This window comes from Solanum stenotomum, chromosome 4 (assembly GCF_019186545.1).
Source record: "Solanum stenotomum isolate F172 chromosome 4, ASM1918654v1, whole genome shotgun sequence".
NCBI lineage: Eukaryota > Viridiplantae > Streptophyta > Magnoliopsida > Solanales > Solanaceae > Solanum > Solanum stenotomum.
The window spans coordinates 8536276-8561431 of record NC_064285.1 but is presented as its reverse complement, the minus strand read 5'-3'; the positions used below and the strand labels follow the sequence as shown (position 1 = coordinate 8561431).

Below are 25156 nucleotides of genomic sequence, written 5' to 3'. Positions count from 1 at the left end.
AAAGCGACGGACTGCGTCACTATCTATATAAAATAATTAATTATTCATTATATATATATTTGACGCAAAAATCCGTGAAAAAAAGTGACGGACTAAGCGATGCCTTCCGTCGCTTTTTTAAAAAAAACTAAAAAAATTATTTTAATTAAAAAGTGACGGACAGTGTGGCTAATGGCGTCGCTTTTTAGAGCGACGCCGCCCGTCGCTTTCTGGAGCAACGCTGTCCGTCGCTTTTACTTTCGTCGTTTTTTAGCAGTTTTTTAGTAGTGAGGGTTCATATTGTATACACTTGAAGATTTGGTGAACACTTGAAAGAAACAAAGTTATCTTATATTGTTTCTCTTGTCTTATATTTTTCTTGTCTTCATCTTTATATTGTTCCTTTGTTCTTAAATTTTACAACACGTTATCAGCACGAGTTGCTCATTCTTCGTCAAGAATCAATGGTAGGTATTTCTTGATTTTTATGAATTATCCTAGTAATTCTTCAGTTGCAAGGTGTTGGAATGTATGCGTCCACAAGTGACCACGTGACCAAGTCCCTCAGCAGAATAATAGTGCAGAAAGTAAATATCACAATATTAAACAGATACAAGATTTTTACGTGAAAACCTGCTTGCTCAAGGGAGTAAAACCACGACCTGTCTCACAGGATTTTTCCAAACTATTTTTACTAATCTTCTCAAGCAAAAGTAAAACACAGTTTACACCACAACAATGAGATTAACCTTTTAATCTCACACTAAGTAATACAACGATTACTTAACCGAGCCTAAGCAGCTACCACACTGACCACTAAGCTACCTACCTCTAGATAACTTAGACTTCAACTAAGCAGATACAACACTGCCCACTAAATCACCTATCACTAGATGACTTAGAATTTTAACTAAGCAGCAACAATGCTGCCCACTAAATCAGTTGACCTTAACTGACTTAGACTTTTGGTAGAATAGAATGAAGAACTAATTCCTTTATAGATGTCACGCCCCGAGCCTACACCCTGGGCGGGATCGGTACCCGGTGACCATTTCTGGCCCCAAGCGAACCCTTGGCCTAGCTTTCTTAACTCAGCGGAATCCTAACCCAACAAAATAACTCAATGCAATGCAATATTACAAAACAACTTAACTTATAAAATATGGCCATCAAGGCAACTCGAATCTCAAAATAGAAAATTTACATATATACATAGATGAGAGACTCAAAACTAACTGACTGACTGTCTGTCTATGAAGCCTCTAAAATACTGAGATGGATGTTGGGACAGACCCCGCAATATCCTAATAAAACAAAAACTAAGAACACAAAATAATTGAGTCCTCCGGAATGCAAGGAGGCTCAGCTGGATCAACGACATGCAGGATGCTGATCTGGGGTACCTGTATCTGCATCATAAGACGATGCAGGCCAACTGGCATCAGTACNAATTTCCAAATTTTGAACTTAGCCAAATTTCCAGATTCTGAACTTAGCCAAATTTCCAAAAATGACTACTTCCAATTTCAAGCTTCTTCATATTCATTTTAAATTGTCGGATGTTACAATAGATTAGGAATAGATTTACAATATTAGCACATGAGACACAAAACTCTAAATACAACAAGGACTCTTCAATACTCCATCTGGTCCCTTGTTGATATGAGCAATGTTCTTCCTTGAAGATGGCCTTCTTTTCAAGCTTATGAATTTTCAGAGAAAATCCAAGTTTTGTTTGCCAAATCTTGAGTTTGTGTTTTGTTGGAAGAGACTATATTAAAATGAACGCAAACTCCTTAGGACCGCCCATTGGCTCTTTGGAAGGACGTGCACCTACCACATCAGAAGTGACAGCTTTTCTGACTGCTGTCTTGTCGTCCTTTCACATACGCAATCTTGCAGGGACCAGGTCCCTTGCAAACTTTTCTTGGTGAGTTCTTGAGAAGACTTGTTGGCTCTCTCTCATTTTGATTGAATGAATTAATTTGTTGTTTGTCATGTTGACTAAGTCAACCATAAAGAGTTATTGATCGTTGGACAAACAACTTCGTCCATTCTGATTGGTGTAGTACGTTGACGCCTCACCAACCTCTAACACGACAACTTTACAATTGTACCGCACTATAGATCTGGACGAGAGAACTCAGCCAGGGACCAGGTCCCTGCATTTGTGAGACACTGAAATAGACAGTCTCGTCTGCTCTTCATGGTCGTGCAGTACATTGCGCTTTTCTCCTACCACATGATATGAGAACTTTACAATTGTACCTCATTTGAATCTGGACGAGAGCATTCTGCCAGGGACCAGGTCCCTACATTTGTGAGGATCATCAAAACACCTATAATATAACATTTCCCCCCTTTTTGATGATTACTCAAAAATATTCTTCACACTGAGTTTATTCATTCATTTCATTGTCATCAGTCCCAATAACAAGGATCTGGTTCCTTGTTAGATCTCTAAGTTTGTTAAATCAGCAAAACTTAATATTAGATCCAAAATAACATTTCCCCCCTTTTTGATAATAACAGACTTATTCACTAGTTCCCCCTATCAACAAGAACTCTTTAGGTAACTGGAGTTTCATTATCCCCGAAGTTTGTCAAATCATCAAAACATCAAAATAGCATTTTCCCCCTTTTTGATGATGACAAACAATTTCTTCCCCCTATCGACATGACCATGTCCTCTTCAAGTAGCTAGAATTGAATCCCCCTATCGGCATGACCATGTCCTCTTCAAGTAGCTAAATCATTGATCTTATACCTTAGCAATTTTCCCCGTTTTGACATCATAAAAAAGGGTTAAAACAGTAAACCAAGTTGACAGAAATGTAATTCAAGAAAATTCATGGCCACTTGGGCAACATTGAGCAGGAGTAAAAATGCATAAAGTAATGAGACAAATCAGTAGAAACAAGGCATTTGCCATTTATAAATAAAAGATCAGCAATAAAAGTATTGCACATATTATTACGAATGAGAACCAAGACAATGCCCACTAAATTTCAATAGAAAATGAGGAGGATTGACATCGGAGTTTAGGAAGAGAGGGGATAACGTAGAAGCAAGGAATTTAAAGACTAAAATTAGTGGATCATATCCCTTAGCATGTTTTTTTAGAATCTTCTCTTAAAGTTCAGCATGCTTTGCTTCTCAGGCTTCATGTTAAACCTTCAGGGCTGCCAATTTCTTTTTTCTTTTTTTTTAACCTGGTCCCTCTAATAGTGTTGTTTCAGAAGCTGAGCCTTTAGGCAAACCATTTTAGTATCCCTATTAGCAAGAGCAACTGTCATAGCTTCCAACACTGGCCTGCGTTTCTCATAACAAAAAGATTGGTAAGATTAAACTTACTCAAGGCCTCCGAGATGAATAGATCAATAATTGAGGAACCAAAAAGAAAATTTCATTTCAAATTTTTTTAAAATCAGACACCCTCCTATTCAGAATACTTTGAGTTCTTAGAATATCAACTTCTCCCTTTTTGAACATCATCTTTTCCACTTCTTAATTTTGGTTGGTGGACCTAGTCCCTCTTCACACTTAAAAACATCTTCATCAAAAAATTCTCCAGTAAGAACAAAAGGGTTTAACCATTTGAAGTGTTTTAGAAAACAGAGAAAACTGGGTTTTAAAAATTTCTAATTTTGGAAGGAGATTTAAAAAGAAATATGGAGTATAAGGGAAATGAAATGAAATAGTGTATTATGTGGAAGAAAGTGTCATTTTGGTATTCAAAAGATGGGACAATAGTCAGATACCTGAATGACAGACATGTGGCAATTGCAACGATTCACATGCATAATTCAAACTGCAATGTTAAGAGTGCTAACCTTTGAGAACGGACCGGGTCCCTCTCTTAGTTTGAATGTGATTGCCTAGATCTGTCCTAACCTCCCTTTTACTTCAACCCTTTTGCCATGTGTGTATACCTACAAAAGGTATAAGACTGAACTTACTAAAACATACATCACTGAAAAACAAGGATACCTGCTCCCTTTGCATAGTCATGATAGGGTTGATTGCTTCAGGGAGGATCCATTCAATCCTGTTTCAGCATACCTAAATTCAGTTTGATTATCTCAGTCAAATCTTCTAAGAGCTTCAATTTCCTGCTGCTTGATCTACAAGATTTGATCACATCAAACTGTACTTGCTACATTCTCTGCTCAGTTGTTGAAAGAGCAACTAAATCTTGCCTTTTAGTTCCCCATGAGTAAGAGATCAGCCTAGAACATAAGCCATTTATGAGGTACTCTTTCTACCAACTGGATATCCAGCACGATCAGTATCACCATATTCCTCCAAATAAAAAAAAAAATCTCTTGATAAGCAAAATAGAAACAGGTCCCTATCTTCTTCAATTGTCTTAGCATTCTCTGAGAAGCCTTCAAATGTAATTCCGTTGGATAATCTTGGAATCTTGCATAAATCCTGAAAAGATAAGAAGCATACCTATTTTTTGGAAGATGAACTACAATGGCAGTTGAGAGCTGTAGAAGGTCAGAGAAGTTGCCAGAGTTTAGACAGCCATAGAGCTCGTCGAAGAAGACCTGAATCGTTTCTTTTTATTTTATTTTGTGCGTCTGTCTTTCCAAAGACTGTATAGAGTATGATGTGGGCTATGTTGCCCACATGTCTTTGTCCTTTTTATTTCAATAAAATTTAAGACCCAATGGGTCTTTTGATTAAAAAAAAATCATTTTGTGTAGACTAGGGACCAGGTCCCTTGCCACAAGTTTGTGTAGTAGAGAAACATTCACAAGAGCACGTCTCTCATGTCATACCTCAGCATTCTCACTTTGAGCACTAAGGCTAGTGAGACTGTCTCAACTAGCAGTAATTAGATAAGCAATATACATGTTCTTGCATCTCTTTTCTACCAAACTCATCGCCCGAGAGAGCAAGTTTGTGACCACACATTCTTTCTGATAAGAACTTAACTTTATTTCATTCATCACACATCTATGAAACACTTGAAAGATTGTACTTCAACCATTGACATAGTAAACATTCTCAATAGTGTGTTCCATAGATTTCCCATACACGTCTGCCCAAAAAAAATATACCCTTTCTTGCCATCACCAAATGAGACACCTCCACCTGAAGTGCCCTGAGAGAGAAGAAGTTTTGTAATTTTCACAGTCATGTGCTTTGAGCATCCACTTATTCATAAACCATACTGACTGATGCTACCTCATCTCACTTGCATAGCAAATCACTTGTTAGCCTTGGGAACCCATTTGAGACGGAGTTCCCAGTAAGCATATAACAAAGTGATAAGAAAATCTTTTGTCCAGTAAGGCAGACTGGCTATCTTCAACTTAGGACCATAAGCAGGACCAGGTCCCTTCTTCAGTCTATTTCTCTATTTGGAATAGTTTGACGAGTTTCCTTCATATTTTTTCAAAACAAGACAATCTTTCTTAAGATGCCCATCTCGACCACAATGCACACACAACAGATCATCAACATCAAAAACAGATTTGTGGTGAGGATTGTCTGGGGTTCTATCTTCTCACAGCCCATCCCTCTTCTACGGTTATTGCCTTGACCAATTAGATTTGTAAGGATCTTAGAGGAATTGGTCCATTTGAGGGATTTTTCAAGTTCCTCTTTTACATGAACTAGATCCCTCTCCAGCATAAGATTTCTCTATAGAGCCAATTTCATCTTCATTTCAGCAGTGTGCAGGTTCTTTTCAAGCTCCAGCTGCAAGTTGTTGGCCTCGTTCTTTCCTTTGAAAACTGTAGTAGCTGCCCCCCTTTTATCTTTTCCTCTAGTTCTAGATTTTCAGCTTCAAGAACAACCATTTTACTTTCAATATCCGAAGTTTGGGCAACTAAGGCAATTTTTCCATCTTGAGAGATGTCTAGGCTATTGTTCACGAGATTCTTCTCAATTGTTAGCTCACTTATCAAATCAAGTAGTACAACAACTAGATTTCTCAATTTACTAGTAGAAAAAGTATTCAAGGTTTGCTTGAAGTATGATAGGGTTACCTTTTCATCAGCATCCTCCTCATCTGACTTAGCCATGAAAGCATCATCTGAGTCGCTTGAGGAATTTTCCCATGCAGCCATATCCTTTTTCACTGCCTGAAAAAAGTCTTCTTTTCTGCTTGGCTTGTCACGGACCAGGTCCCCCTCTGTCTTTACTTTCTCCAGACTTGACATATTCTCCGTGGTCAGCTTTGTTTATAGAGCAGTCTCTAATGGAGTGACCTGGTTGATCACACTTGTAACATACGTTACTAGAGCTTGTAGCATTGTTGTGATTTTATTTCTTTATGGTCTCATTTATTTTAGAAATTTCACTTTGTGACACCTTAGAAGCTAGTGATTATCCCTTTATGCATTTCCCTTATGATCAGCATCACCAGTCAGATCTACCCTCATGTCTTCACCTTTGAAAATGAGACCCTTCATTTTTATATGCATCTCATGAGCTTGAAGATGCTCAAACAGTGCACACAGAGTCATTTCTTTAGGTTCCCTTGTTTTATTGCCAGTCGCAAAACCATTTGTCCAAGATCTAGGAGAAATTTCCAGAATCTTGGAGACTTGTCTGCACAAGGGGATTGGTTCTTCAAGGAGCATGAGCTCATCTGTAATGGTGGAGAATCTTGTGTGCATTTCATGAATAGATTCACCTTCTTTCATGGTGAAACTTTTGAACTGAGCAGTAAAGAAATCTAGTTTAGATTTCCTTGTTTCTTCCGTGCCCTCATAGGTAGTTCTCAGCAGATCCCAAATTTCTTTGGATGATTCACACGAAGAGATCATATTGTATTCGTCCATTCATTTGCCACACATATGTAACTTCTTGGCTTTGTGATTTTTCCGAACTAGTTGCTTGACAAAGTCATATACCATTTTCTAGTTTTGGGAATCACTCTTGTTATCTCTCCAAGCTTAACCTCCATGGTTAGGACCTTCACATATCACATCCCACACTTCAATATCCTCAGCCATGAGATAGTCTCTTATTCTAATCCTCCAGTGTGTATAGAACTGACCCTTAAAAAGAGGAGGTCTTGTGGAAGACTGACTTCTTTGCACGCTCACTGGTGTCGTCATTTCCTTTAGGAATCTCTCTCTTGGTGTTAACCAGATAGAGAGCCCAAGCTCTGATACTAATTGTTGGAATGTATGCGTCCACCAGTGACCACGGGACCAGGTTCTTCAGCAGAATAACAGTGCAGAAAGTAAATATCACAATATAAAATAGGCATAAGATTTTTACGTGGAAACCTCCTTTCTCAAGGGGGTAAAACCACGACCTGTCTCATAGAATTTTCCAAAATGATTTTACTAATCTTCTCAAGCAAAAGTAAAACATAGTTTACACCACAACAATGAGATTAACCTCCTAATCTCACACTAAGTAATACAACGATTACTTAATCGAGCCTAAGCAAATACCACATTGCCCACTAAGCTACCTTCCTCTAGATAACTTAGACTTCAACTAAATAAATACAACACTGCCCACTAAATCACTTACCACTAGATGACTTTGAATTTTGACTAAGCAGCAACAATGCTGCCCACTAAATCAGTTGACCTTAACTGACTTAGACTTTTGGTAGAATAGAACGAAGATCTAATTCCTTTATAGATTAGGAATATATTTACAATATAAGCACATGAGACACAAAGCTCTAAATACAACAAAGACTCTTCAGTACTCCATCTGGTCCCTTGTTGATATGAGCAATATTCTTCCTTGAAGATGACCTTCTTTTCAAGCTTATGAATTTGCAGAGAAAATCCAAGTTTTTGTTTGCCAAATCTTGAGTTTGTGTTTTGTTGGAAGAGACTATATTAAAATGAACACAAACTCCTTGGGACCGCCCATTGGCTCTCTGGAAGGACGTGCACCTACCACATCAGAAGTGGCAGCTTTTCTAACAGTTGTTTTATCGTCTTTTCACATACGCAGTCTTGCAGGGACCAGGTCCTTTGCAAACTTTTCTTGGTGAGTTCTTGAGACGACTTGTTGGCTCTCTCTCCTTTTGAATGAATGAATTAATTTGTTGTTTTTCATGTTAACTAAGTCAACCATAAAGAGTTATTGACCGTTGGACAAACAACTTCGTCCATTCTGATTGGTTTAGTACGTTGACGCCTCACCAACCTCTGACATGACAACTTTACAGTTGTACCGCACTATAGATTTGGACGAGAGAACTCAGTCATGGACCAGGTCCCTACATTTGTGAGACACTGAAATAGACAGTCTCGTCTGCTCTTCCTATTGGTGCAATACACTGCGTTTTTCACCTACCACCTGACATGATAGCTTTATAGATGTACCCCATTTGAATCTGGACGAGAGCACTCTGCCAGGGACTAGGTCCCTGCATTTGTGAGAATCATCAAAATACCTAGAATATAACACAAGGTATACTTCATATCCTATATATTATTTGTACTAACAAAGTTTATTTCATGGTTATTTTAAAATGGTTAGTAAATTATGATAATCTTCATAACAATATTGAGAGGGACTATTAAAATGTTTTAATTTATTTTAACTTGGGACTTTTATATGGTTTTAACATGTTGTTCTAATTGATTAGTTTTTTTTCATTTTTATTCAATTCTAAGTCAAATTCAAATTATATTTATGGTATTCAATATTTATTTTTTGGTAATGCATTTGGTTTATTAAGATATTGATTGCGGGTAAGACGGTGAATTCAAGTTTCACCGCACCAAGTGGGTAAGACATCGAGTAAAGTCTCGGTGCACTATGATAATAAAAAGGTGGGTCAAGTCCCATTTATTTATGACCAAAGACGTCTTTATATGGGTAAGACATTAAGTTTAAGTACTAATGCACTTTAGTGATGATATGATGATGATAGAAAGTCATGAAATTTGCCTAATTAATTTGATCCATTCTCTTATGTGAATGTGGTAGCAGTGCATAATAGTCTGGAAAATGACAAGTGGTTGAATGTATGAATATGAGTGTGGTAAAATGTTAATGATCATCATTGTTGTAATTAAAAGGAAGAACAATATGGGTTCTTAAGATGGTCATTCAAATGTGAAGGTAATCTTGTCCATCAAAGTGGTATAAAGGTTATTGGGCACATTGGATCTTAAGATGGTCCTTCAAATGTGAAGGTAATTTTTATCCATCAAAGTGGTATGAAAAGAACTTGGGCACATTGTTGTTGTTGCAACCCAATTTGAAAAGTTTTGTAAATCTTCTATCGAAATAAAGGAATACAAAATGGTAGTACAATTGGTACATTTGACCTCTTAATGTGATGTTGAGGTGAGTCACATAAATTTGATAATGTCAAAGCATGACAATGAGTTTCTGATAAAAACTTATGGAGCATGTACAAATGGTTATGGTCCATTTCTTGAAGAAGATGTGACTTGTGTTCGTATGGATAAGAACATGTTCATGTATTGTTGGATAAATGTCACATCTCACCTCTATAGGAGGTTTAAGAGATTGAAAAAAATATTTTGACATAAATGATTATTCGGTCATATACTTTGATTACATCACAAATATTGTGGTATGTTCTATCATGAACTATTGCAGGACAAAAGAAAGAAATAATTCTTTCCTATAAAGGTTGTGGCCATGACCAAAATAAATATTATTATGTAGCAACACAAATTTGTCATTGGTTGTCAAGAAATAAGTCTTGCATGTAATAATTTTAACCATGACAATAATAATAATTTTCTCCTTGAAGGTGATGGTCACCATAAGAATGGTGTTGTGAAATTTGTGGTAGTACACAAACTTAATTAAGAGTTTCGGAAGAACTAATTTGTTACTATCCAAAAATGAAAATAGTACATAATATTGAGGTTGTAGTAGTCTCAAAAGAAATTTTTTAAATTTCGTAGGAATTGAAAAAAATATTATATTGAGACTGTAAATTATTGAAAGATTAAATATCTTCATATTACTACAATCAAAGCGGGTTATGAATATTTACATAAAAAGTTACCCGCCTTTCTCTTGTTTGTTGTATACAAATATAGGCATGATGCTGGAATCACATGCAAAAGTAAACTAAAAGTTTACTAGAATAAATATAAGTTGGCATAACCGATTGACCATTTCGGTTCAAAAGTGATGCAAAAGAATTGAGAATTCATGTGGTTATATGTTGAAGAAATAAAATATTCTTCAAGAATTCTCATGTGTTACTTGTTCTCATGATAAAATGATAATTGTACCAGCTAAGGTTGGGATTCTATCTCCTGAAATTATTTGGGGCATATAAAAAGGGGAATATGGGTCCGTTCACCTTCCATGTGGACCGCTTACTATTATGATTTAATAGATGCATCTATGGTATGGTCACATGTGCATTTGTATCAACTTACAAATTGGTTTTAGTAAGGTTGTTTGCTCAAATTGTTAAATTAAGAGCACAGTTCCAAACTATAAAATTATGTTGATAATACTGGCTGGTTTAGCAGAAATTGTTTGTCTCCAATTATAGCTAGACCATCGATTATGAGAACACATCTCTCAAATAAAATTTTGTATGAGATGAGTTTATTTAACGTGTATGCATCAAGCCAACAAGGTTCTCCCATCACAATTGGTTCAGGGTCAGGAACCAAATAATTTCCATCTAAAAATTTAATATGTGCACATATGATTTCATTGCTCCACCACGCACAAAGATGGATCTCCAAATGAGGTTGGGGTAAGTGTTAGATTTCCTAACATTAGGGAGAGATATGTTTAGCAGTTGAAATTTATGTGTGGGGCGAATTATCTAGATCCTCGTTAAAAAAATGTGAACTTGAAGTTCAAGAGATAATTCATTTGCAAAATATTGCAAATAATTTACCAGATGTATTTGCTGACCCAATATTTTGATTAAGTTGAAAATGCTCCAATAAATAGTCCTTAAAGGACAGAGTCTATAGTACGCCAGAAGCGTGATAGACCAATCGATTCCAAACGTAAAACTTCTTGAGGAAGGAGATGAGCAAATTATCAAAATGGTCATGATAATGAGGTAAGTGCTTTGAAAGAGCACTATGACATAACACTTCACAAAACCTTGGCAAAGGTTCAGGTACCTGAAAATAATGAAAAATGAAGAGATCTCGATAAGTTATGTCGTATTGGAATCGAATCAAAATAACCGTCAACGGTGTCTTTGATATGAAGTAACACTCAATGCTATAAATGGTTACGAGGATCTTGAATTCAAATATGTCATATAATGTGGCTAGATAAATGATTGGCCAAATAAAATGCACTATTCAAGTATATTTTGTTTCACTTAGAAAAGTGATGTTTTTGAACTTATAGTTCATAGATCAAAATATATGTCAGTGGGGTACAAATGAATCATTGTGTGAAAGTATAACCATAAGATATAAAGTACGGTTTGTGCCTCGGGGAATAAAGGATTTTTGCAAAAAAATTGACATTATTAAATGGAGATATATTCTCCAGTGGTGGATGCAATGAGACTTGTTTCAGTCTGGCAATAGATGAAATACTTAAATATGTATAATGAATGATTATTATGTCTAACTAGACAATGAAGGTTATATGAAAATCCTTGAAGGATTTAAAAGATCTTAAAGCAATTTCATTGAGTACCCAATGGTTTTGAGACTTCTTAACACAGAGAAATAATCTTTTTGATCTCATGAAAATGATTTAAAATGCCATGTATTAGTGCAATTGATGCACTTGTAGATTGTTGGTTATGCAAATGCTAGAAGATTATTGATATACATAACGAAAGTTATGTGAAAGAATTGTCATATTGTCATTCAAGTTATGACATGAAACTAACAAAGCAAGTGACTCAACACATAGAAGATGTGTGATTTTCTTTGAGAAGAAAAGGCGAGATTCAATAAAATTGAATTGATCAATTCCCGAGTCAGAAATGATTTGATTATGTAGATGCAGAATATTTATTTGATCTGCATAAATCTCGATCGCAAATGGACTATTATTTACATATGGAGACACAACAATATCTTAGAAATTCAAAGAATCACATTAGTAACCACTTCTTCAAATAGTGTAGAAATAATATTGATCTATGAATTAAGTCGGGAGTGTGTTTGGTTGGAATCATGATCTATCATATTCAAAAAATTTGTGATATTCTTTTGAAAATAATATTCCAGCCACCATATACGAAAATAATATATAGCTCACTTGAAGGGAGGATACAATCAAAGGAGATCGGACAAAGCATATTTCACCAAAAGTCTTTTTCACACATGATCTTCAACAAAATGGTGAGATTGATGTTCAAGATACATTCAAGTGATAATCTTGTAAGCTTATTCACTAAGGATTTCCAACATCAATATTTGAGAAGTTGTGATATAAGATTGGAATGCATCATCTCCGATCAAGTAAAGTTTTAATTAAGGGGGGGGGGGGGGGCGTGTTGTACTCTTTTCCTTAACCATTGTTTTATCCCAATTAGGTTTTTCTGGTAAGGCTTTTAACGAGGCAATATTCAAAGTGTATTAAAAGATATGTGTACTCTTTTTCCTTCACTAGGATTTTTTCCCACTGGTTTTTTCCTAGTAAGGTTTTAATGAGGTATATTATCTATGGACATCCAAGGGGGAGTGTTGTAAAATATTATAGTGTGGATATCCATTACACCAAAAAGTTACTCTCACCAATTGTCTCCATTACTTTCCTCTATTACGAAGATAACCATAACCTCCATAACCTCCAACTTTATAACCATTATTCTTGTAACCTTTCACTTCCATAACCTCCAACTTTATAACCATTATTCTTGTAACCTTTCACTTCCATAACCTCCTCCATTATATTCATGTTAATGTCATGTTTATGACTAACCTTTTGTATGTCTCTATGTTACACTATAAATAGAGGCATAAGGGTTCATATTGTATACACTTGAAGATTTGGTGAACAATTGAAAGAAAGAAAGTTATCTTATATTGTTCCTCTTGTCTTATATTCTTCTTGTCTTTATCTTTATATTGTTCTTTTGTTCTTAAGTTTTACAACACATTTTTTTTCTTGTTTGTATCAAAACCTAATCAAACACATAATGATGTGAATTATAACTTATAAGTCGTCCTCAAAGCATCAAAAGTAGATGTACCTAATGGACAATATTTGTTAGGCCGACACACATCTCAACTTTCAAAAAATTATTTAATCAAATTTTCGATGTGCCACCAAAAATAAAACAAGAATAACATTCTTGGAAGTTATAAAAGTTTGGATTTAAATTATTAAAAAGGAACAAATTTGTACTAATTGTTCATGGCTTCCCATTATCTCAAGACCTTAGTGGAAGCATTAACCAAAAAAAGGGGAAAATCTCTGATATGTTTGGATTATTTTTGAGAGCATCCAAACAGGAAGTCACCATCTTAATTAAGCTATATAAACTCATAGTTCCTCCATTCTAAAACACACAAGAAAAAGAAAAAATAACATTTAGAATCCAATTTTCTCAATGGGAAGTCTAATGAAGAAGCAATGGCCTCAACTTGCTTGTGCTTTGGCATTTTTCTTGATTGCCACATGCACTATGGCATATTCACCTTATTCTTATGAATCATCAGATTCAACATACAATAAAGTACAAACCACAATAGCCAAAACTGAAGACTATAAGGTACCCTTCGAGTCGGAAAAGGAATATAATGTGCCATCTTTGTCGAAAAATGATAACTACAAGAAGCCATCAGTTACAGAAGATAACTACACGACAGTACCCTCAGTTCCTGAATAGGAATACAAGGTGCCCTAATACCTAAACAAGAATACAAGGTGTCATCTTTACCGGAGAATGACTACTACAAGAAGTCGTCAGTTCTAGAAGAAAACAACAAGAAGGTGTCCCAGAGGTACCCACAGTACCTACACAGGAATACAAGGTGTCATCCTTGCCAAAGAATGACTACTACAAGAAGTCATTAGTTCCAGAAGAAAACTATAAGAAGGTGTCTTTTGTTCCAGAGGTACCCTCAATACCTAAACAAGAATACAAGGTTCCATCTTTAGCAAAGAATGACTACTACAAGAAGCCGTTAGTTCCACAAGATAACTATAAAAAGGTGTCATATGTTCCAAAGGTTCCTTCAGTACCTAAAGAAGACTACAAGGTGTCTTATTTGCCAAATAATGACTACTACTACAAAAAGCTATCAGTTTCAGAAGATAACTACAAAAAGGTGTCCTATGTTCTAAAGGTCCCCTCAGTGCCTAATCAGGAATACAAGGTGTCTTCTTTGTTAAAGAATGACTACTACAAGAAGCAATCAGTTTTAGAAGATTCCTACAAGGTGGCATATGTTCCAAAGGTGCCCTCTGAGCCTAAAGAAGAATACAAAGTGCCTTCTTTGCCAAAGAATGATTATTCTAAGAAATTATCAGTTCCAGAAGATAACTACAAGAAGGTGACATACGTTCCAGAGGTACCCGCAGTGACCAAACCAGAATACAAGGTGCCAACTTTGCCAAAAGATGACTACTTCAATAAACAATTAGTTTCAAACGATAACTACAAGACAGTGTCGTATGTTTCAAAAGTGCCCTCGGTGCCTAAACATGAATACAAGAATGACTACTATAAGAAGCCATTAGTTTCAGAAGATAACTACAAAAAGGTATCATTTGTTCCAAAAGTACCCTCCATACCTAAACAAGAATACAAGGTGCCGTCTTTGCCAAAAAATGACGACTTCAAGAAACCATCACCTTCTCCATCACCACCACCCCCATATTATTAAAGTTTCATCTTTCATGTACAACATGTTTCAAGGAAGTCCTTCTTGAACTCAACATATATAACCAAATTGGTTCTCATATTATGAGTTGAAGGCATGACATCTAAATTTGCAATTGTTTATTCATTGTTTTTACCTTTGCAATTGTTTTGTCATATAAACTGTATTTTGAAAGTTTTTAGAGAATTGTTTCAATTGAATACATCTTGTTCTTTTCATTGAGAGTTTTATGTATTTTCCTATATCTATTTTCCTCCAACATTTGTCAATTTCTTCACAACAACTTAATAGCAAAACACTGGAACATAACATCCAAGAGTAGGGTGGTCATTAATTCCATGTTGGCATAATAGATAAGCATGCCCTTTAACTTGGCATCAACTTGTATGCCCTCTAATTTTAGGTGTGCACAAGTAAGCACTTAAACTAGTATAAAAATGGAACAAGTAGACATATTTGTCCTATGTGTCATCCTACGTGACCAATTTTCATCCTATGTGGCGTCTTATGTATATTATGTCACATAGGATGTGAGTGTCTACTTGTTCAATTAGTTTTATACAAGTTTAAGTGTCTATTTGTGCACATCGAAAGTTGGAGGACATAGATGTCAGTTGAAGCCAAGTTAAAGGACATGTTTATGTATTATTCCTTCCATGTTACCATGTATAACAAAAAAAAGTGACGAACAAACAATAATTTTTACAAGTTCCATAACTTTAACCCTCCGTTGTTTTTTGGAAGGGAACTCATTTTCTCTTATAAAGTAACATTATCTTAGTAATTATAGTTTGATAATCCTTTTATCCATGAATTTAGCTACAGCTCAATGATAGTTGTGGCCTAAAGTCAAAATTCATTAAGAAACCTCAACTTAAAAAGTAAACAAAATAAAAAGGAATCAATTTAAAGTTGGCCTACATGAGCCTGTTGTCGAGTTGGAACAATATTTGTCCAACTTAACATCAATGCGTGTTTTAATAAAAATAGAGTGGTAATTTAAATAGATAAAGGGAAGGGATAAGACATAAGAACTCCCCTGAACTATGGCAAAATTGTCAGTTACATACCTAAAATATGTGATGGTCCTATTACCTCATAGATTAAACATAAATCTAGGAGTAATAAGACTCTCGTATAGTTTAGGTGTTTAACTGACAATTTCGTTGTAGTTCAGGAGGACGGGGTGTAATGCTAGTTGTGATATGAGACTTGCGAAAAATGATAATATTGGTGTAGTAATCTTAAAAGCTTTTGGAATCTTTAGTAGAAGTTAGTACTATAAGCATCCGGTTGAAAACAAGAACATAGAGTACTAAAAGTAAAAGAACTACAAGAATATTACTTTGAATTATGAAGACAAGCCTAGTTGCTAGGGCTTCCAGGACTCGGATCCTTGACTGGTATTTCTCTTGATGAGTCTTGAATAGACTATTTCGCTTTTGGAACAGAAAGAAAAATGATATGAACCATATTGAAATACAACTACATTTTTTACCATCCTAAGATGTTCAACTTGAGTAGATATTCACCGCTCAATTTCTTGCACCACTTTTCTCAATAGGCACCCAAGTAATGATAGACCATATATTTTGAATGTATTCATATAGAACGAGAACTTCTACGAGTCAACAAAAGGCATTGATATATATATATATATATATATATATATATATATATATTGATTGAGTTTTGATAAGTTTTTATGTTCCTTGATGTTTTGATGATCTCCTCGCAAATGCAGGGACTTGGTCCTCTGCAGAGTATGAATACTCGTCCAGTGGTCAAAGTCTTGTACAGCTGGAAAGTTGTCTGCGTCAGAAAGTTGGTGAAGCTGCAGAGTACTCCACCAATCAGAAGCGACGAGGTTGCTTGTTCATTGGATAATAACTTTTCATGTCTAAATATATCAAAGGGAAAACAAAAAACTAATTCATTCATTCAAAAGGAGAGAGCCAGCACATATTCTCAAGAACTTACTAAGAGAAGTTTGCAAGGGACCTATCCCTGCAAGACTGCGATGTGAAAGGATGACACGACAGCTGTCAGAAAAGCTGACACTTTTGATGTGGTAGGTGCACGTCCTTCCAGAGAGGCAGGCTCTCAGCCAATGGGCGGTCCCAAGGAGTTTGTGTTCATTTTGATAGAATCTCTCAACATAAAACACAAACTCAAGATTTTGGCAAACAGAAACTCACAAACTTAAAAGGAAAAAGCCATCTTCAAGGTAGAACAATACTCACACTCAACAAAAGGACCTGATAAAGTGTTGAAGCATCTTTGTTGAGTTTGAGTTTTGTGTCTACCATTTTATAGGTTTTTGCATCTTGAAAATTCTCAAGTATACAAGCAGAGACTATCTTGGTGAAGTATTCTCAGACAAGCACACCAAGGACCTGATCGAGCTGCAAGCGTCAGAGTGTGTCTTAGGAGTTTTACTTTCGTGCTTATATTGTAAATATGTTCTTAATCTATAAAGGATTCAGATTCTTGTGTTCATTGTAGAAGTCTAAGTCAGTTGAGGCTAACTGATTTAGTGGGCAGCATTGTTTGTTGATTAGTCAAATTCTAAGTCATCTAGGAGCTAGTTGATTTAGTGGGCAGTGTGGTATCCGCTTAGCAAAGTCTAAGTTATCTAGGGGTGATAGCTTAGTGGGCAGTGTTGTATCCTCTCTGGCTCATCTAAGTAATAGGAGGTATTGCTTAGTGTGGAGATTGGCAGGCTAATCTCATTTTGTAAACTGGCTTTTACTTTTGCTTGGAGAAGATTAGTGAAAGTAGTTTGAAAAGTCTTGGCAGGCCAGGTCGTGGTTTTACTCCCTTGAGCAAGGAGGTTTCCACGTAAAGTTGTTGTGCAATCTTTACTTTCAGCACTTTGTTTATTTTTTGTTATTGTAACTGTGCTGAGGACCCGGTCCCATCTAGACCAGTGGACACATACATTCCAACAAGTTTCTAATGATGGATTCAACAAATAACATGGGTGCAATAAGTATCTTGACATCAGGACTTGGGGGAATAAGAATTTCTCTTGGATTTTCATAAATAAGGATGTTGTTGGTCTGCAAGAATTTTGTCAATGGCATAGCTTAAACCAAATTCAACAAGTAATGCATACGCACAAAAAGAATGGGAAGTACTTTAATTTGATTTACCTTGCGGCAAAATATTACTAACATCAAACCGTTAGAATAGTTGACCTTTCAAACAAAGTGATGTAGATTTGTGTACCAACTGTCCTCCACATCTCCGAAGTTTGATATTACTGTGCTAGTTGAGAAGAATTTGAGTCGGGCTCTTTCCAGGGAAGAAGGATCCATACATGAGAAGGGCATTGTATCACCACTAAAATTGAATTCCAATAACTTTGGAGCTTGAATCGTGACTTTTTCCAGATTCGTCCCCCGTGATAAGATGAAGTTCAATAAATTTGGAGCTTGAATCGTGACTTTTTCCATACTATTCAACTCTGATAAGGTCAATTTCTTGAGTTTTTCACTCTGAATCTCTATATTTCTTTGCTTGTAGCATCTTGTTAGATTCAATTCTGAAATGTTTGGGAACTTACAGGATACATCTCGAATTGGTCCGTGATGCCACTGAGCTCAAGTGTTTTTAAAGTATTGTAACCATCCAAAATAGCAATTTCGCAAGGATGATCAATATACCCTACATATTTAAAATATTCAAGATTTGGATCCTGGACTATCAAACTACCGAGTTTGCACAATTCAACAATCAAATTCTTCACATGTACTGGGCCATAAACTTGAAATTTGTTTATTCATCGGCAAACGACTAGGGATAGATTCCTGATGAATAGGGATCTATCGATAATTCTTTGCAATTGAGCATCTGAAATATGGACATGATGCAAATAAAGAACCTCAAGACAATAAAATCTTATGTGAGTGGTGCTAATATCAAATTCAAACTTGCACCTGGTTAGCTGCAGTGTTGTCAGCTTTCTAGCATCATAAATAACATCAGGTAAGCTATATGAACTCGAAAAGGAATGGTGAATCCCCAGCTCTGTGACGTTGAGTTTAACCGCCAATTCAATCCAAGTATCCAAGTGAGAATCCAATTTTGGATCATGATATGTAAGGATGAATTGTTCAAGATGTAAGTTTTGTTTGTTATTGGATCGCAGGGATTGATCAACCAACTTGACATACTTTTCGAGGTTAATATATGTATAATCGGTACTATAGTTTTGTAGTTGACGGAATATGAGATTAGGTCTGGAAGACCAACAATAGTACCATCTCTTGGACAAGATACAACTTCTCGCCACAGCTTTCACGTTGAGTTTAGTGCAGCATAAGATTTGATGAATAATATGCACATGCAATTCAGATATTCTGTCAACTCTTTTTGCCATATAGCTTCATTTTTAGTTTGTTGGTGTCGCCGTTGTACAAACAACAGAGAGAATAAACTAATAAGCTTTGATTCATAAGAAAAAGGGGCAATTACAGTATGAAGAACTTGAACAATAATAGTAACTATAAAGAAGAAGGGATGAGGGAACTAAGAGAGAATTGGAGATGAGAAGCGCAGTCTTTGCCTAAGTATAATCATAATTCGCATAAACCTATTTTGCTCTCACAAGTCTCTATTTATCAACCCGGATCCCACACATAGCCACGAGTTGGGCTGTTTTGTCAATACTGATCTAGGCACATTCATAGCAATACCCCCAACCCCAATAAGAACCTTGTCCTCAAGGTTCGAGTAGGCATGAGTTTCACTAAAGCCTCCATCATATATTTGGCGAATTAAGTGAATAGCCATTTTTAACGCCTACAGTCAAATATTAGCCATTATTTTTAAAAGTTATCAATAGTGAGCAGCCACTCCAAGGAAAGACTCATGGGGTTCAAATATATGGTGGAGTTTCGAAATAAAGGAAGGATTATAGGGTGCAAACCTCTATAAGTTCTTCCGTGTTTTAACTAGGGATATTTTTTGTCTGAATTTATTTCCCCATTGAAGTGTGGCTATTTCCCAATTACTTCTCAAATGGTGGCTAAAAACTCATAGCAACCCCCAAAAAACTAGTCTTTTTCCAAGTGTCCCATTCGGCCAGTACTCCAATACTAAGATTGGAGCAACTAGTGATGACTTTAGTAAGATTACCATGGCGGAAACTTTTTAGCATCTCACACTCCAATTGCACATTGAATATCTTTCTAGGCACTATTCTCCGTGGAAAATTTTTTGTAAGAGCAATCGTGCATATAGTAGTTGTACACTTGTAGCCTGTAGGGTATATTTATAGCATACAAGGGTCAAAACTAACTATCAAAATAGAGCACATTTGGGGAGGTTCTGTTGAGCTGATATGTAAGAAAAAAAAATGCATGCTGGAATCTTTCCTGTCAAGTGGGGATAATACATGATCAGAGTACCGATTTGGTGGAAGATAAGAATGGAATGTTATATTCTAATGTTTTGATGAATTAACAAACTACGGAATCTGGCAGAGGACCTGATCCCTCGAGTGGGAATCGTCCAGGACAAGTCAACTGGTCACGCCTTCTTCGATAGGTGGGCAAGACAGCTTTGGCGCACAGCTCTCAGCCAATGGCAGTCTACTAGGTGTTTTTGTCAATCTTATATTGGACACTTTGACAACAAAATACCTAGTTTTTGCATAACAAGGATATTTCAAGCAAAATTCATTCTCTGAAAAAGGAACAAGCTCCTATGAACAGCAAGGGACCTGATCGGTTTTGAAGAAAGTATCAAGTTGTTTTGTTGAGAGTTGTGTCTTGTGTCTAAACATTGTAACATCTATTCTTAGTATAGTCAAGGGACCTGGTCTCTTGACTTGTAGTGGACTCGTGTAAACTATCAGAAGAAATTTCTGATTTCTCGGAAGTAAGTGTCATAATACCTTTCAGATACAGAGTTCCAAGGTATACGGTTGTAAGGGTTGTTAAGTTGGGTATCTCTCTTGGTACAGTTCCAATTAACTCATTTATAGATAATGAAAAGATTTGGAGTTTTCTGCATTTTCGTATGTTTGGTGGAATAACGCCATCTAGGTAGTTGGTTGAGAGGTGAAGCTCTTCAAGTTTCGGAGATGGTCACATACAGTTGTTGGAAGCTTACCCGTAAATTATTGTAGGTGAGGCCAATCTTTTTTCAACTGTTGTAATGTTAAAGATGGATGGTGGTATATAGCCAGTAAGCTGGTTATATTCCATATTGTTATATTCTAGGTGTTTTGATGATTCTCACAAATGCAGGGATCTGGTCCCTGGCAGAGTGCTCTCATCCAGATACAAATGGAGTACAACTGTAAATCTGTCATGTCAGGTGGTAGGTGAAAAGTGCAATGTCCTACACCAATAAGAAGAGCGGACAAGATTGTATGCTTCAGTGTCTCACAAATGCAGGTACCTGGTCCCAGGCAGAGTTCTCTCATCCAGATCTATAATGGGGTACAATTGTAAAGTTGTCGTGTCAGAGATTGGTGAAGCGTCAGCGTACTACACCAATCAGAATGGACGAGGGTGTTTGTCCAACGGGTAATAACTCTTTATGGTTGATATTTTCTACATGACAAACACCATATTAAATTCATTCATCCTAAGAAGGAAGTCAGCCAGCAAGCCTTTTCAAGAACCCACAAAGAAGTTTGCAAAGGACCTGGTCCCTTCAAGACTGTGATGTGAAAAGGTGACAAGACATCTGTCAGAAAAGCTGCCACCTCTGATGTGGTAGGTGCACAACTTTTCTAAACAGCAGGCCTTCAGCCAATAGGAGTGTTTCAACAAGTTTGTGTTTATTTATATCATCTCTTTCCAAAATACACAAACTCAAGATTTGGCAAACAAAAACTTGGATTTTCTCTGAAAATTCACAAGCTTGAAAAGAGAAGGCCATCTTCAAAGAAGAACACTGCTCATATCAACAAGGGACCAAATGGAGTGCTAAAACATCTTGTTGTATTTAGAGCTTTGTGTCTTATGTGCTTACATTGTAAATCTGTTCCTATTGTATAAAAGGATTCAAATATTTTGTTTCGTTTTCTAAAAGTCTAAATCATCCAGAGGGTGGTGGTTTAGTGAGCAACATGTGTGTTGCTTAGTCAAATTCTAAATCATCTAGAGTTAGGTGGTTTAGTGGGCGGTGTGGTATCCGCTTAGAAAAGTTTATATTAATCAATGAGGGTTAGTATAGTGGGCAGTGTTGTATTTGCTCTGGCTCAGCTAAGTGATAGGAGGCATTGCTTAGTGTGGAGATTAGCAGGCTAATCTCATTTTGTAAACTGGCTTGTCTTTTGCTTGGAGAAGATTAGTGGAAGCAGTTTGAAAAGTCTTGTTGAGACAGGTAGTGCTTTTACTCCCTTGAGCAAGGAGGTTTACACGTAAAGTTGTTTGTTCAATCTTTACTTTCAGCACTTATATTAATGTTTGTTATTGTAACTGTGCTAAGGACCTGGTCCCATCGAAACAAGTGAACGCATATTTTTAGTTACTGTTCTTTCTGAGTCAAAGGACCTGGTCCTTGACTGATAAGTGGACGCATACATTCCAACACATATCTAACGAAATCATGTGACGAAGATCACCGAGTTCTCGAGGGATCTCTCCTTTGAGAAACTAGAGCCAGGACTTTTTAAGTGTTGAAGAGCATCTTCCATACTAATTCTTGCATCAGGTGACACTAAAGAGACATTGCATCTTCGCATCAATTCGTTCAACTCCTAGATGTACCAAATTAGCATCCACCGCCTTATGAAATCTCATTTGGGAAAGAATCACTTACCCAACGCCGTATGCTCAAGTCTCCAGTATATCTTTCATCACCTAGTCAGATTCTTGTAAACATCTCCCGGTCTAGTTGAAGAATTTCAACATGTAAACTCGAAAATTGATGGAAAATGAAGACATGCTAGTGTGGTAGCCATCCTCTTCAGATGAGTTATATTTATAGAAATAAAGCTGTAAAAATGCAGCACAAGAAGCAATACAACATTCATTTCAATCAACAACTTGTTGTATACAATGGCAAGTAGATACTATGCAGCATTTGCTGTTACAAGAGAGGCTACAAGCAAAGGTGTGGAACTTGTTTGGATTATGTAACGTCAGATTCCTCACTCTCAATCCCCCTTTCTTCTTAATTATCGCTATCAGCTTTACAAAATAAGTGAGAATCATGATATCTATCGTTGAGTGTCACACCTATTTCTCCACTGAGTTTTTTAAATGAGATGTTCAGGTATTCCAGAAACACAAGAGCTTCTAATTTCTTATAAGCTTGATCAATCAATTCAAACCCCCTAACGTGCTAGGAATCTTACCATTGATAGATCAATGAGTAGAGCAGACCTTAAATTTCCAATCACCGCGTGATTTTTCCCACTTAATAAATTGGATGAAATATTGAATTGTAATGAGATATTGAAGGCTCCCCAAGCTTGCAGGTAAGCTAGATTAAGTTTTCTTGAACTGGTAACATTCCCTAAGCATGGTGGCACTGAACCAGAAAGCTCATTCACTGACAAGTCTAATGATGCTCCAAGATTCTTTAAACTGCAGATAACCTCTGGCATGGCTCCTTCTGAATTGTTTCTATCTAGGTAAGCACGCCTTGGACAGTATTAGGAATATGTTCAGCCGACTCGTTGTTTAACAAATTCATCTTTGTCACTCCAGTAAGATTACCAATTTCTTCAGGAATGACGTCTTTTAATTCAAAGATTCAGACCAATTGATGCAGGAAGAACACTATCCAACGGATTCATCGAAAAACTGAGTTCTTTTAGGACCCTACATTTTGTCAAAGATGAAAGGAACCCCAGTGCTGAATCTCCAAAAAAGTTGTTCCCCTGCAAGTTCAAAACCTCTAGGTATTCTATCGTAACCGAGTGATTCAGGAATTGGACCTGTGAAGTTGTTTGAGAGAGTAAGGATTCTGAGTCTTGATGAATTTGAGATAAAACCACTCAGGGTAATGGATTCTTCAAAATGTTTTATTGTTGTTTACATACAATCCATCTGCTTCATTGAGGTTCTTTTGGTTATTTGCATGAGTTGGTGGTCACAGAGTTCAAAACAGAGTGTTACTTCCCATTTTTCAAGTTGTAGGACGTTTGTTCAGTTTCTTGATTTCTGTCAGTTAAAACATGCAACGAAAGGCATGGATAGATATAGTGATTGAGTTTCTTAAGCTTATACCACTCTAGTAACGTCTCTCTGTGAGCTATGGAAAGTGGACAATATATTTAAAAATAATCGCTGATGGTTCTTGTTTACCAAGGAAATATGGGAGCTAGGCAGTTTTATACTCTGGATCGATATGACAGTGGTACTTTTTGCTGCTTCTCTATGCTTTGATAAGGAAATAATAGTTTTGAGAAATGTGTTTTCAAGGAGATAATGATGGAGATTGGCCTGTATTTTAGAAAGAATAGCAGTTGCACCATGGAGTGGGCTAAGGCTCAACTAATTTTCCAAATTTGTCGCACATATACATACACTTGATCCGTCATCTTAATGACAAGTAAATTGCATTTTGTATTTCCATACAATCCAACAAATGCAAAATTGTGAACTCCAGATGTTGCTAAATGTATGTGATATGTGAGCACAATTAGTTTAAATGTGTAAAGGTACTTTTCAGGGATTTGACTTCAAGTATACATGTAAATCAGTCTTAGCCAGAGCCACATGCGAGTGTAGAGTTCAACTGAACTTGTAGATTTGAGGTTGAACTATATATATATATATATACGCCAATTAGCACAATTAGCTGAGAGATAGATTTAATGGATGTGAAATCAAGTATAAATGTGTAAATCAAAGTTAAGGTCATAGACAGAGCCAAAATAATGAAAAACAGAAAATTGAAATATGTAATAGAACATGCTTATTCTGAACACTCTAATTAACTCCAAATGTTGAATTCTCCAAGACTCTTCGGTCTAAGCTTCCTACCATTTGAGCATGAAATTTTTCACTTGGTCAGCTAGAGGCGTGGATTTCAACCAGGAATACCAAATGATGGTCATCCCCACCTCAGTTGTCCCTGTACAGAGACAAAAGGGACAACAGGGACAACTGATGACATCTTTTAATATACTATGCCTGTGGAAATACTCGGTATTGAATGGACATTCTGAACCACAATTCTGCTTCTGTGTACACCCTTTTAGTACAGACATCACCTGTATTTAAACAAAAACACAAGACATATAAAATACAATGATGCTTATGAGACGAGAAAATAAACAGAAAGCAACAGATTAAAATAGTTAAACTCTAGTGTAAGTGTCTACAAATTATTGAAAAGATTTCCAGGTGAAGCAAGAAATTACCTGGAGTACTTTGCTATTTGTACATGGAAGTATGGAAATGATCCAAGGATAGTAGAGCATTAACTTTCTAATGGTTGATTCA

General features: G+C 36.3%; 1 protein-coding gene and 1 pseudogene across 1 annotated transcript in view; both read left to right on the top strand.

Moving 5' to 3' along the window:
* The window catches only part of LOC125862484 (beta-galactosidase), a 299954-nt gene that overhangs the window by 64917 nt on the left and 209881 nt on the right, over positions 1-25156 (top strand). The window lies entirely within an intron of this gene.
* LOC125862491 (protein PELPK1-like) lies at positions 13463-14775 on the top strand (annotated as a pseudogene).